Source organism: Vombatus ursinus, unplaced genomic scaffold (genome assembly GCF_900497805.2).
Source record: "Vombatus ursinus unplaced genomic scaffold, bare-nosed wombat genome assembly UNPS02010304.1, whole genome shotgun sequence".
In the NCBI taxonomy this organism is placed as follows: Eukaryota; Metazoa; Chordata; class Mammalia; order Diprotodontia; family Vombatidae; genus Vombatus; species Vombatus ursinus.
Genome location: NW_020950082.1, coordinates 3,521,995 through 3,534,405, shown reverse-complemented (window position 1 = coordinate 3,534,405; position 12,411 = coordinate 3,521,995). Strand labels below are relative to the sequence as shown.

General features: G+C 37.3%; 1 protein-coding gene across 1 annotated transcript in view; it reads left to right on the top strand.

Annotated features, from left to right (window-relative positions):
• CLYBL (citrate lyase beta like) overlaps positions 1 to 12,411 on the top strand; it is a 371,726-nt gene that overhangs the window by 260,127 nt on the left and 99,188 nt on the right. The gene's annotated exons all lie outside the window — the stretch shown is intronic.

Sequence of the window (12,411 nt, the reverse complement as noted above, 5' to 3'; positions counted from 1 at the left end):
AGGGGCAGCATTATATAATGGATAGTGTATCAATCTTAGAATCTGGGGACCTAGGTTCCAATTGATTCATCTATAAAAGAGTAATAATAATAATTATAGTACCTACTTCACAGGGTTGTTATGAAGAAAGTTCTTTGCAAACTTTAAAGCACTATGTAAATGTGAGTTCTTATCTTATTTGAGGTTCATTTAAAAAAAAAAACCGGCATCATTACACCCATTTTACAGATGAGGAAACTGAGTCCATGATAAGCTAAGTGATTTGTCCAGTGTCACACAGGGAGTCAGTAGTGAAGCTGGGACTAGAAGACAGGTTTCCTGCCTTCTTATCTTGTCTTTCTATATAGCACCCTGGTGCTAAACTATGGGATAAGTTTTTGATAGACATTAACAACTTCAAAGGAAAGAAATAGTACAATAAGCCATATTTCACTAGTTCCTGAGCTATAAGTGGGGGATAGTCTCCCATAAATGGGGGATATACTATATGCATATATAATAGATCTACTACATATAGTAGATTATATATACATATATAATAGATCTACTATATATGTAGATAGATAGATAGATAGATGATATACTATATCTATCTATACTAAATACTGAGAGGGATATAAAATTAAAGCAGATATCCTGCCCTCTGAGAGCTTACAATCTAGCAGGGAAGCTAAGACGTGTGTACAAAAAACTCTAAAAATAGCCTTTTATATGGAAACAGTCCTTAAGAGTCACAAGAGACCTGGATTTAAAACCCACCTCTAACACTTACTAAGTGTGGGACCATTGTAAATCATTTAACCTCTTGGAGCCTCAGTTTCTTCATCTGTAAAATGGGGATGAGTGCCCCGGTATCCATTTCACAGTCATCAGGTTCCAACAACATGATACAGATAAAGTGTTTTTCAGACCTTGAAGTTTTACATAAATGTCAGCTCATTAATATCACAGTGCTCTGAGGTTTACAAAGTTACACGAAGCAGCAATCACCTTCAGCAAGAGAAGGCTCCATAAAATCAGCGGCATTTGTTCTGGGCCTTGTGGGATGGGTAGGATTTCAGTGATGGAGATGACAGGCAGGGAAAAGCATTCCAAGACTAGGGGACGGTGGAAGCAAGGATGTAGAGATGGATGGATCTAGCATTCATCCAGGCCACCAGATATGATGCTGCGAGCCTCAAGTAGAGCCAGCATGAACATGGTTTCCAAACCGCTTAACTTAAAACCAGGCCTCTCAGGAGAATCTGGACTCAAAAACGTCTGACCCACGTGAAGAGCAGATCTTTGTCTCCCTGGGTACTCCAGGCAAACCACAAAGTCCTATTTTTATTATTTTGCTCATTTCTGAAACTGACTCTCCAAGTCCTGAGGCTTAAAGTTAACTACTTGTTGATCTCCTTGTTGAAGGCCTTTATATAATCATATATACCCCTGTGTCAGGAAATCCAAGGGATGCGGGCCCATGAGGATGGGCCTGAAGAAAGGTAAATACAATACAACTGTTTTCTAGACTGGAATTGGTTGGAAAAAAGGGGGAAAGGGAGAGAATTCAGGACATACACTGAAGGTAAGATTTTACACAGAATGCTCCAAAAGTCTTACTCAGTTTTAAGCCCTGTACAAAATTTTATTTTATAATATCATTAAGTTTTCCTGGCTTAAAACTGCACTAATACTTTTGGAGGGTAGCCTGTATTCTTTGAACCTGTTGATAATGGAATACTGCCTAAAAGTGGGAAAGGGTGAACATAATAAGTGTGATGAAGGCTTATTATATATGCCAGGGGGCACTGTGGTACAATCTTAATGATTCTATCCCTCCTCAGTCCCTGTTTGTGTTGGGTTAGTTTTGAGTGTCTGTAGTTATAATGTTCGCGGATATGATTTTGAGCAAGATAGTTTTCTGTAGCAATAAAGCAAAAGCAGATGAACAGCTCTTCCCTTACCTATTGGAAGACAGCCGATGCCGCAGATTCATGTAGTTGTGGGGATTCTCTCCTCTTCCTGACAAGCCAGGCCACTGATTGTAGCAAGAATTTCCTGTTGACAGAATCTGGATTAATTCCTGCTAAATATTTACCTCCTAGGAATTATACTCCTAAAGGTTGCTTTTTAGAAATGTTACTTAAGAAGGATGATGGATAATATTATATTAATATAATAATATTAATAATATGAAGGATAATATTATATATTATAATACAGTATATTCTATATATTATATATAACACTGTGTGAGTATGGATTTCATCACCCAAGTGACTTAGTTTGCCTATGTAATCTGTGTGTGCAAGAAAGAGAGAAGTTTGAGGTATAGGTAATTCAGTTCAAGTCAACAAATATTTATTAAGTGTCTACTATGTGTCAGGCACTGTACTAGGATCTGGGAAATACAGAAACAAAAATGAACCCATCCTTGCCCTCAATGAGCCTACACTCCCATGGGAGAAAACAGCAAATGTACAGATAAGTAAATACAAAACACACATGTATGTATTTGGTATGTGTGTATACACATATTGTATATAATTATATATCTATACATATACATACATACATGCAAATATATATATATGTGTGTGTGTATAGAGGAGGAGAAGGAGGAGGAGGAGAGACAAAGAGAGAAGGAGGGAGAGACAGAAAAAGGAGGAGGAGAAGAATAAGGATGAGGAGGAGGAGAGATGGAGAGAGAAGAAGGAGGGAGAGAGAGAGGAGAAAAAGAAGAAGGGGGGAGGAGGAGGAGGAGGAGAAGAAGAAATATAGATATTAAATTAGGAGTGGGGGAAGAAGAACATTAATGGCTGGGGTCATCAGAAAAGCCCTCATATAGGAAGTAGAGTTTCAGTTGAGTCACAGGGCCATAGGGAAGAAGGAAGGTAAATACTTGAGGAAGAAGGAGGTAAATACTTGAAAACTAGGCTAGAAGTTAGGAGATATGGATTCTATATATAAGCTTAGTACTATTTAAATTTTGACTGTCATCATCATCATCATCATCATCATCATTATTATTATTATTGTTATCATCTAGATATGTGGCAGCTAAGTGGTACAGTGCATAGAGTATTTAGAAGTCAGGAAGACCTGAGTTCAAATCCAGCCTCAGATACTTACTGGCTCTGTGACCCTGGGCAAGTCACTTGATCTCTGTTTGCCTCAGTTTCTTCAGCTGTAAATTGGACATAATAACAGCACCAGCCTCCTTGAGTTGTTTTGAAGATCAAACGAGAGAATATTTGTAAAGAGCTTACTTATCACAATGCATGATACATAGTAGGTACTTTCTAAATGTAGCTATCATCATCATTATTGTTGTTGTTATTAAGCCACTCCATCTCAATGTTTTTTCATCTGCCCCTACGTAAACATATTGACTTGGTGACGTTGGGCAAGTTACTTAACCTCTAAGAGCCCCGTGCAACTGTCTAAGATTGTTAAGTTTCCTAGAAGGTATGGATCTTTATTGGCAGGGGGAGTTCTTTACCAGAAGCTGTCCACATCTATGAAATCATAGATCTAGTTAAAAGAAAAAAAAAAAGCAGGGAAGGGATTGAAGGGGAGATTGTATTTTAGAAAGCCATACCTACCAGTAGATAAACTAAAATACAGTAGGTAAACACAGTGATGGTATGTGTTTAAAATGTGGTATGGATGAAAATATTTTGAAAAGGAAAAAGCATGCAGACCAAAAGTATTCCTGTAGTGCCTTGCTTTGAGGAAATATAAACCTCTGAAACAGATGTGCTGAATTTCATGAGATAAGTGGCCTGCCCCCTTCATGACCATCATCCCCATATTCTGTTCTTGTACTGACTTGGTTTAGTGGTGCTAAATTTAAATCAACACAGAAGCCAGACGCAAGCTACAACAGCCATTTATTTCAATGTAATTCAACAAGTGTTTATTTAGTGCTTACTGTGTGCAAAGCACTGTGTTAGGTTCTGGAGATATGAAGATAAAAATCTAAAGATCATTTCTATACGCTAAGGGATGGGAGGGGATGAAAATGGAAGTTGTAAAAAAAGGAGTAGAAGACACAATCCTTTCTCTCAGAGAGCAAATAATCTAGTTGGACTGGAAAAATGGCACACAGATAAAACTACTAGATAATAATGATAACACAGCATATGAAAAGCATAACAGACATGTGCTTTGAGGCATTTTACTAATAGCGACTATTAATCCGTGTTGACTGACTCCCAGTCTCTCACTTGGTCACTCTTTGCACAAATGGTATGTATGCACAAGACAAAGAGGGTACAGGTCTGTGACTATGGAACAGACGAGCCAATTAGTCCATTCATCAATCAAACCCACGACCCCATTCTCATTAGTACTATCCTCTAACCTTCTGAACAAGTAAATACGTAAGTATTAAGGAATTAGGTATATCAGGCATAAGCAGAGGTCCAGGTTGGAACCAATGGTGCCTAAGGAACCCTACTTCAAATGGAATTCCCATCCCCACGCTAAATAATATTTGATCTTGGACTTAACCCCACTATTTAGGGATCCTTCTGAGTGGAGATGATTGGGGCTGGTACAGACTATCTAGGGCTACTATTCCAGATTGGAGATGGCTCCTCACTCCCTACCAGATTTCCTCATACATTTCTAGGGTTTTATGGGTAGAGAGATGAGACAAAATTCTTTGAAATGAACATCTTGAGGCTTTGCAGACACTGAACACTTACTGTAGGAGAAAATTAGCTAACCCTAGATAGCTTAATATAAGCATCTTGAGAGTACGCCTTATACAGATGCCTTGATTCTTTGAATCTGGATGTTCTCATACTTTGGCAAATGTCACTGTTTCTCATAGATCCTATGCCTGAGAGTACCACATGAAGAACTGTTTTCTTGTAAAGGATGAGAATAGCATTTCTGCTCTTGAGCTATAAGTTGTTGTTGTTGTTTCAATAACTTAAGCATCCTCAGTAACTTGCAAACTAATCCTTTTGTCTACTTCCTTGAATTTGCCTTTACTTACCATTTCACCTGGATGTTTCTCTCTGGAAATGATAATTCCTTGCATAGCTGTATTTTGCATCATAGGTATTATTAAGCTCTCTCTCGATTCAAAACAAATACAGAGTAAATGAGCTATTTTTTTTCCTGGCAAGTAAAACAGTTAATAGGTGGAAAAGTATGTTTTAGGGAAGATTGTTTATTAAACACATCTCCGCTGCCAAGATGCTAAAATCCAATTAAATAACATTATCCCTGCTTCCTTGTACATTCCCTCTCCCTATTTTTCTTCCTCTATTTCTCCCCCTTTCATTCTCTCTCCCGTTTTTGTTTACATTAGTTTTTCTTCCTCTATTTCTCTCCCCTTTCATTCTCTTTCCCTTTTATTTTTCTCTGTGTTAACTTTCTCACAAAACTACCTAACCTTTTAAGCTGTCTTTTGCTCCTGCATCTCTCATTTCATCAGGTTATGCTTGACTGAGAAGGTCAGAACTGCTGAGCAGAAATATTTAATCTAAAGCTTGTTATGACCTTGGTTGAAGGAGCCAATGATCAATTAAAAATAACAACTGAGAATCATATCCTGATTGTTTGTGAGGATATACATTTTTACTTTATAAGACAAATTCATGTACTCCTCCATATCCCAGAGGTCTTAGTTTTGCAAAAGCTTCATATGGCATGACCTCCAGTCACCTCACTATTCTGGACAATCTACTCTAGACATACCTTACCTTGTTAATGATCTTCCTAAAATGTCTCTCATAGAGCTTAACAGAATACTCTAGAAACTATCTCACTGAGCAAAAGTATTATAGAACTAAAACTTCTTTCTGACCGGATACCACAGTTCCATCAATGCAATGAAAGTTAAACATTAGCTGTTTGGGCTGCATCAATTAATACAATGTTTCTAGGGTTTCTCTGAAGCCATCCCTTTTATCATTTCTACTGTGACATTTATAAAGTCCAAGAGACAGCTTCTGGGTAATTAATAATTTTATTAATAATGCTAACATTATTAATAAAAGAGTCAGTGACTTGAATGCCAGAGATCCCTCATGGAACCCTTGGAAAGGTGAGTGTTCCTGAGGGTGCCAATCAACTCTGATTCGTTATCAAGTAATGAGAGAATGAATATTATGAGAGATGGGCTTATTCTAGATGACTTGACTTTGATTATGTCATTTATCATTATCCCTTCCACAACAAGACTTTCTCCATCATAGTTTTGATATATCACAGATTGGCATAAGAAATTAAATAGGAATTTTTTAGTTTTGCAGAAGCTGCAGATGACACACAAAGGCCAGCAGATAACATAGAAAAAGTTTAGAAATACATAAATTTCTGTATAGTATTATATAATATCAACCCAGATTTTACAATAAGGTACTTGTAAACAGTGTAAAAGAAAAAAAAATTCAGACTTCTTCTCTGGTATGAAGGGAGGGCCAAAAAAGTATACGCAGATTTTCAGATCCTATGGTACCATGCTCCTACCACCACCACCTCCAAATGTGGAAGGGATAACTGAACTTCCAAATCACTCCCAGCCTTGGGCAATTTAAACAAAGGATCTATATCCTTACCCAAGCCTGAGTAGAACACTGTGGGCCAGGAGTTTGACCTTAGATTAAATTCTTTGTAAAGTTGGGTGGGGTAGCAATACCTAGATTAAGGAGAATGTTAATCCTATCTACCCTCTTCAGTCCTGTCCTTAAGAGGCTGAGCCTTAAAATGAAGACTTTAGAAAAAGGGGAGAAACTATGGATCTCCCCAAATCACTGGTTATTAATAATCATTTTCCTCACTTCTAGCACAGTAGTATTCCATTTTATTCATATACCATCAACTATATGAAAAAATGCTCCAAATTAACTATTATAAAAGCACAAATTAGAGCAATGCTGAGGTTCTACCTTACACTCATCAGTAGAACAGTTCTGTCCCCCAGTCCCAGCTCTTCCCGGGTCTTCTGTGGTCTTCAGCCTCAAATCTACATCCTCAGTGTGGCTTCTATGGCTCAGCTCCTGTTGCCCAGGCATGAGAGTCTGCTCTAAGGCTAATCGACATAGAGGCTTCCCAAGACACCCTCCTTGACAGCTTTGCACACACATTTTATTCTGTAAGATGTTTCTATCAACTGCCCAATATTTGGTAGGAGTTGTCATGGGTCAGTGTCATCTGGATGCCAGGTTATCTTTTGGTGTTGTATAAAGTCATTACCTTCTTCTAGTCGAACCTGATCAACTTCCTCAGGCTTTACTGGTCCTCTCTGTCCTAGTCTCTTTAGTGAAGCATTCACAAGAATTACAAGGTCAGTGGGCTCTACCTTTTGTATTGAATGATAGACTTAACATAGGAAGTAAACACTCACTGCAGTATTCCACCCACACCAAATTGTCCATCTAGTTTTTGCAAACAGGTTTGCCATGTTTAGGCCCTATGCAAAGCCAACCCTCTGCATACATTTTGTTCATCTTTTAAAATCAGAAGCCAGCCAATTCCATAGTGATTCTGTCACCTTTTTTACCCAAACTACTCATGTTTGTTCCCCATGGGTACATGGTACTTTCCCAGAGAAGATTCCTAACTCAGGCTTAAACTATCCCTTTACTTACCCACAAGCAATGTTTCTCTGCTTCATAACCTAGCCCCACTCACCTTTCCAGTCTTCTTACACCTTTCTCTCCACCACATACTCTTCCAACCCAGGGACACTGACCTCCTTGCTGTTCTACCAACAAAACATTCCTGCATTCCAGGCATTTTTTCTGGCTGTTCCCAGGTTGGGACTTCCTTCAAGTCCTAACTAAAATCCTACCTTCTACAGGAAGTCTTTCCCAATCCCTCTTAAATTCTAGTGCCTTCCCTCAATTGATTTTTTCCTCTTTATCCTGCATATAGCTTGTTTGTACATATTTGTCTAGTTACTGTCTCCTCTATTAGATTGTAAGGTCCTTGAGGGCAGAGACTCTCTTTTACTTCTTTTTGAATCCCCAGCACTTAGCAAAGTGCCTAGCACATATTAGGTGCTTAATTGACTGAATGGTTCAACCTTTGCCTTACTCACAGGTAGAATAGCTTTCTAATGTTGAAAACCTCATTCCTATACAAGGCTACTCTTCCTGATTTATGTTGTCTCTCAATTTATCTTCTGTGACACTCCTTTTCTTTAGAAATGCTATAGATTTCCTGAATATCTCCTTCTCCCTTAGACAGGGATTTTACAAGCTAATTCCCAGCTCTGCTACGAAGAATTTTTGAGAGGTCTAACAAATCTGACAATCTGCAGAGTACATCTCTAATGGTCTCTCTTAGTCTGAGAACTATTTTACAGTTCCCTAAGTTTTTAATAATTCCTTTCAACAATCTTATACCACTAGTTTTAATGTCACTAGAGTCTACACCTAATATCAGAAGACCTCTATGATCCTCCAAACCCTTGAATGACAGTGAACATGATATTCCAGAGCCTCTTTATTTTCAATTGATTGATATATGAGAGTATTTAAGCTACTGATAAATTAACTTGATGCATGAAATATGCATGAGATTTTTAGCATTCATAGTATTCACTAACACTGTAAAGCTACTTAATTTTTGTCCTAGCTCATTGTCTATCCAAAGCACTGGTCTGAGATTATACACATTTATCTATGTACTAACCCAGTAGTTTGCCTATCTAGTTGTACTTCACAGTGTGGATAATATGCCCTTTTCATTCATTTTGTTTTTCTGGTATGTGTGGTTAGATTGGTCTTTTTTAAAGTAACTGTGAATTTCACTAAGGATACTTTAATTCATTTATTCATTCAACAAACATTAAGTACTCTCTGCCCCACTATTTGCAGAATATTATGCTAGGTTAAGTACTGGGCATGATATAAAGTTTAGATAAAGCTGAAATAAGACAGAGTCTTTGCCTTCATTGAATGTGCATTCTATTAAGGAAATAAGACACAAGAGTTGATAATTATAATTCACATTCTATTGTTAAGTACATTAGACTGCTACAAAAATAAGTACTACATGAGCTCAGAAGGGGAAGATTGTTACTGACTAGGGGATTGGGAAAGGCTTCTTGCAGGAGGTGGCATGTGAATGGAGTTTTTTTTAATGACTAGAAAACCAATAAAGAGGGAGAGGGGAAACATTCCAGGAACAGGGAAAAAATGTGAGCAAAAACACAGGGGAAATAGTAAGTGGCACATTTGAGAAAGAGAGCAGAGAAAGAAAGCAGCAGAGAAATGTGGCTGGAGTGTAAACTCATTCAATCAACAGACATTTATTAAGTGCCTACTATGTGTCAGGCACTGGCCTCATACTTGGGCATATAAATACAAGAAAATGAAGCGATCTTTACTCAGGGAACTTGGATAATGATATGAAATGAGGCTGAAAAGTCAGGGTGGTGCCAGACTGTGGAAGATTTTAAATACCTAACAGAGAAGCTTAAACTTTTGTTGGTATGCAATAAGGAGCTAAAGATTTTTTTGAGTAGAGGAGTAGTAGGACTGGGTCTCTGGATATGAAAAATTATTCCATATGGAGTAATTAAAGAAGAGACTAGAGACAATGCGAGATGATTTATTGCTTACTGCTATTGAAATAGAGCAGGCAGACATTAATGAGGTCCTTAATCATAGTGATAGTTGTAAAAGTGGAGGAGAAAGGACAAATACAAATGGTTTCAAATAACCAGGAATTGATAACTGATTAGATATGAAGTAAATAGAAAAAAGAAGAATCCAAGTTTTTGACACAGAAGATTGAGTAAATGGTGGCATCACAGACAGAAATAGTGAAAGGGGAGTTTGTTTGGAGGAAAGATAGTAATCTCCATTTTAGAAATGTTGAGTTTAAAAAACAACTTGATGGACACCTCCTGAAAGCAGCCAGAGATGAAGGTCTGGAGCTCAGAAGAGAAAGGTCAGAGCTAGGGATACAAATATGAGAGTCATCTGCATAGCTGAAGCTTTGGGAATGAATGAAATTGCCAAGGGAAAAAGTATATAGAGAAAAGAGGGTCATGAAGAGAACTCACGTGAAGAAAGTGGTAAGAGGATGAATTGAGAGAACCAGAAGGAAAACCAAGAGAATGAGGTATCTCCAAAGCCAAAAACATTATGCAGCAGAAGGGAGTAGTCACCTTTATGTCAAAAGTAACAAAGAGCAAAAGGAAGATAAGAGCAGAAAAAAAAGACTATTGGATCTAGCAATTCAGAAATTATTAGTGACCTGTGAGAAGAAATTTCAGTAGAATGGTGATGGTGGGATTAGTCACACCACAAGGGATTGGTGACATCAGGTATAGACATTTTCAATTATATTAACAATGAAGGGGAGGAAAGAGATGGGATGCTACCTGAGTAGACTAAAATGGTCAAGAAAAAAATTTACTGTTTGGCAACAACTGAGTATATCTATGCAAATGTGAAGCAGCTATAAGAAGAAACAAACTGAAAATACATGAAAGAAGAGGGTGATTACATGACTATTATGGGTATGTTTTGCAGAAATGTATAACCTATATAGAATTGCTTGCCTTCTCAGTGGGGGTGAGGTGGGGAGGAAAGAAGGGAGAGAATTTGGAACTCAAAATTTTAAAAACAAATGTTAAAAAATGTTTTTACATGTAACTGGGGAAAAATAAAATACTAAATAAAAGCTTAAAAAAAAGAAGAGGGTGGTTGCTAGAGAAATATCCTAGTGAAGGTGGGAGGGAATGTATCTTGATGAGGAAAAGGGATACCATTTATTATATGACAAGTAGAAAGGAAATCATGTTGAAAAGTTTTGAGAGATGGAGAAAGAAGATTATGCAATTAGCATAGGGTCATCTTCAGTCAGTCTGCCAGCCAACTAGTATTTATTAAGTGCTTAGTACATGCCAGGAACTTTGCTGAGCCCTGAGGATACAAAAAAAGGCAAAAAAAAAAAAAAATAGTGCCTTTTCTCAAGGAATTTTTCAAAAATTTCACCAAATATAGAACACACTCCTTTTCTTTGGACTCTACACAAGCCATTTTCCATGACAGCAACAAATACCTTAGGTGAGCATATGTCTCACACAATGGGATCCTTTATTTTCTATACTTCTCAGTTGTGCGTCTATAAAGATATGGTCTTCTGGATAAAATCATCTTTGAAAGTCTGCCAGACCCTATCTTATGTTTTTTTTTTAAAGATAGCCTCAATTATATGTATGAATTGTTTACCCAAGATTTCGTAACACTGAAAAAAACAAGTTATATGAATTCATAAGCTGCTGCTATTTCATCAATCACCTTCTTTTGGAGGGAAGGGAACTAAAAGTACCATTTGTGATCTTTTTCATTCTTTTCATATTTTTCTTTCTTTGAAGTATCTTGAAAATTGATCCCTGAGTGGCTTTTTTTTTTTTCAATTGCTTCCAGCATGGATTTCTTCTGTATATATTTGGTCAGAACCAGCCGCTATTTCTGACTTTATCTTCTTGAGTGCTGTTACCATTTCCTTATACAGAACATGAGATTACTAAGGTAGACAAGTTCAAATGTGGTGGTTCCATTCGCATCACTGATAAGAACAGATTGCTATAGAAACTCTGGCATATTAGTTCCATTTCTCATCTGTTTGTTATTTTTCTGGTTTCATTGACAAAAGTTCTAAGGATGACTCTTCATTATTTTTCTTTATTTTGTTAGATGATACTTCTCATAATCTTGCAATCTTCTTTATCATAATATTTGCCATTCAGCTTATACTCCAAATTAGTGTTGTCCTTTGGTGTTATGCTCTTCTGTTCAGCAAAAAGGTTAAGTGTTCTTTGGCTGAATCAATGTCTGGGCTTTCTCAGCCTCCATGTTGGAGTCATTGTTTTGCATCAGTTAAACTTTTCTAAGAAATTATTAGAGCCAGAGTCAATGTCTTCATTTTTGCCCATTTCCCTTATTTCAGAGTCAATTTGTTTAAACTCTTGTCAATACTATGGCTATAGAAAGCAACAAAGCTGTAATAACAAGCTGAGTCAGTACCATGGGAAAGGACCATCTGACCCACTCACCTACTATGACAGGCCCTTCCTGATAAACTCAGCGCTGTATCTCTGAAAACGACTGTTTGAGACTGCCCTATCAAGCTCAAGCTGAGTTTAAGAACCCTAGATATAATAGGCCAAGTTGTAGTTGTTACTACCACACGCAGCTTCTTTTTCTCATTTTTAAACTTTCTTCTAATTTTTTATTAATTTTGAACTTTGCTCTGCCTTGTTACTGACTTGTCATGTGGACGACTGATTCGGAAGTAACTTTTTGCTTTCTTATCTGTTAAGGTTATGGTCAATTTCTTTCTTTCTTTTCTTTTCTTTTTTTTTTTTTTTTTGGTAATGTCATCCAGTGCTCAACATGGTCAGCTATGCCATTACTGCTGCTTAGCAGCCCTATTAGTCCTCTTTTA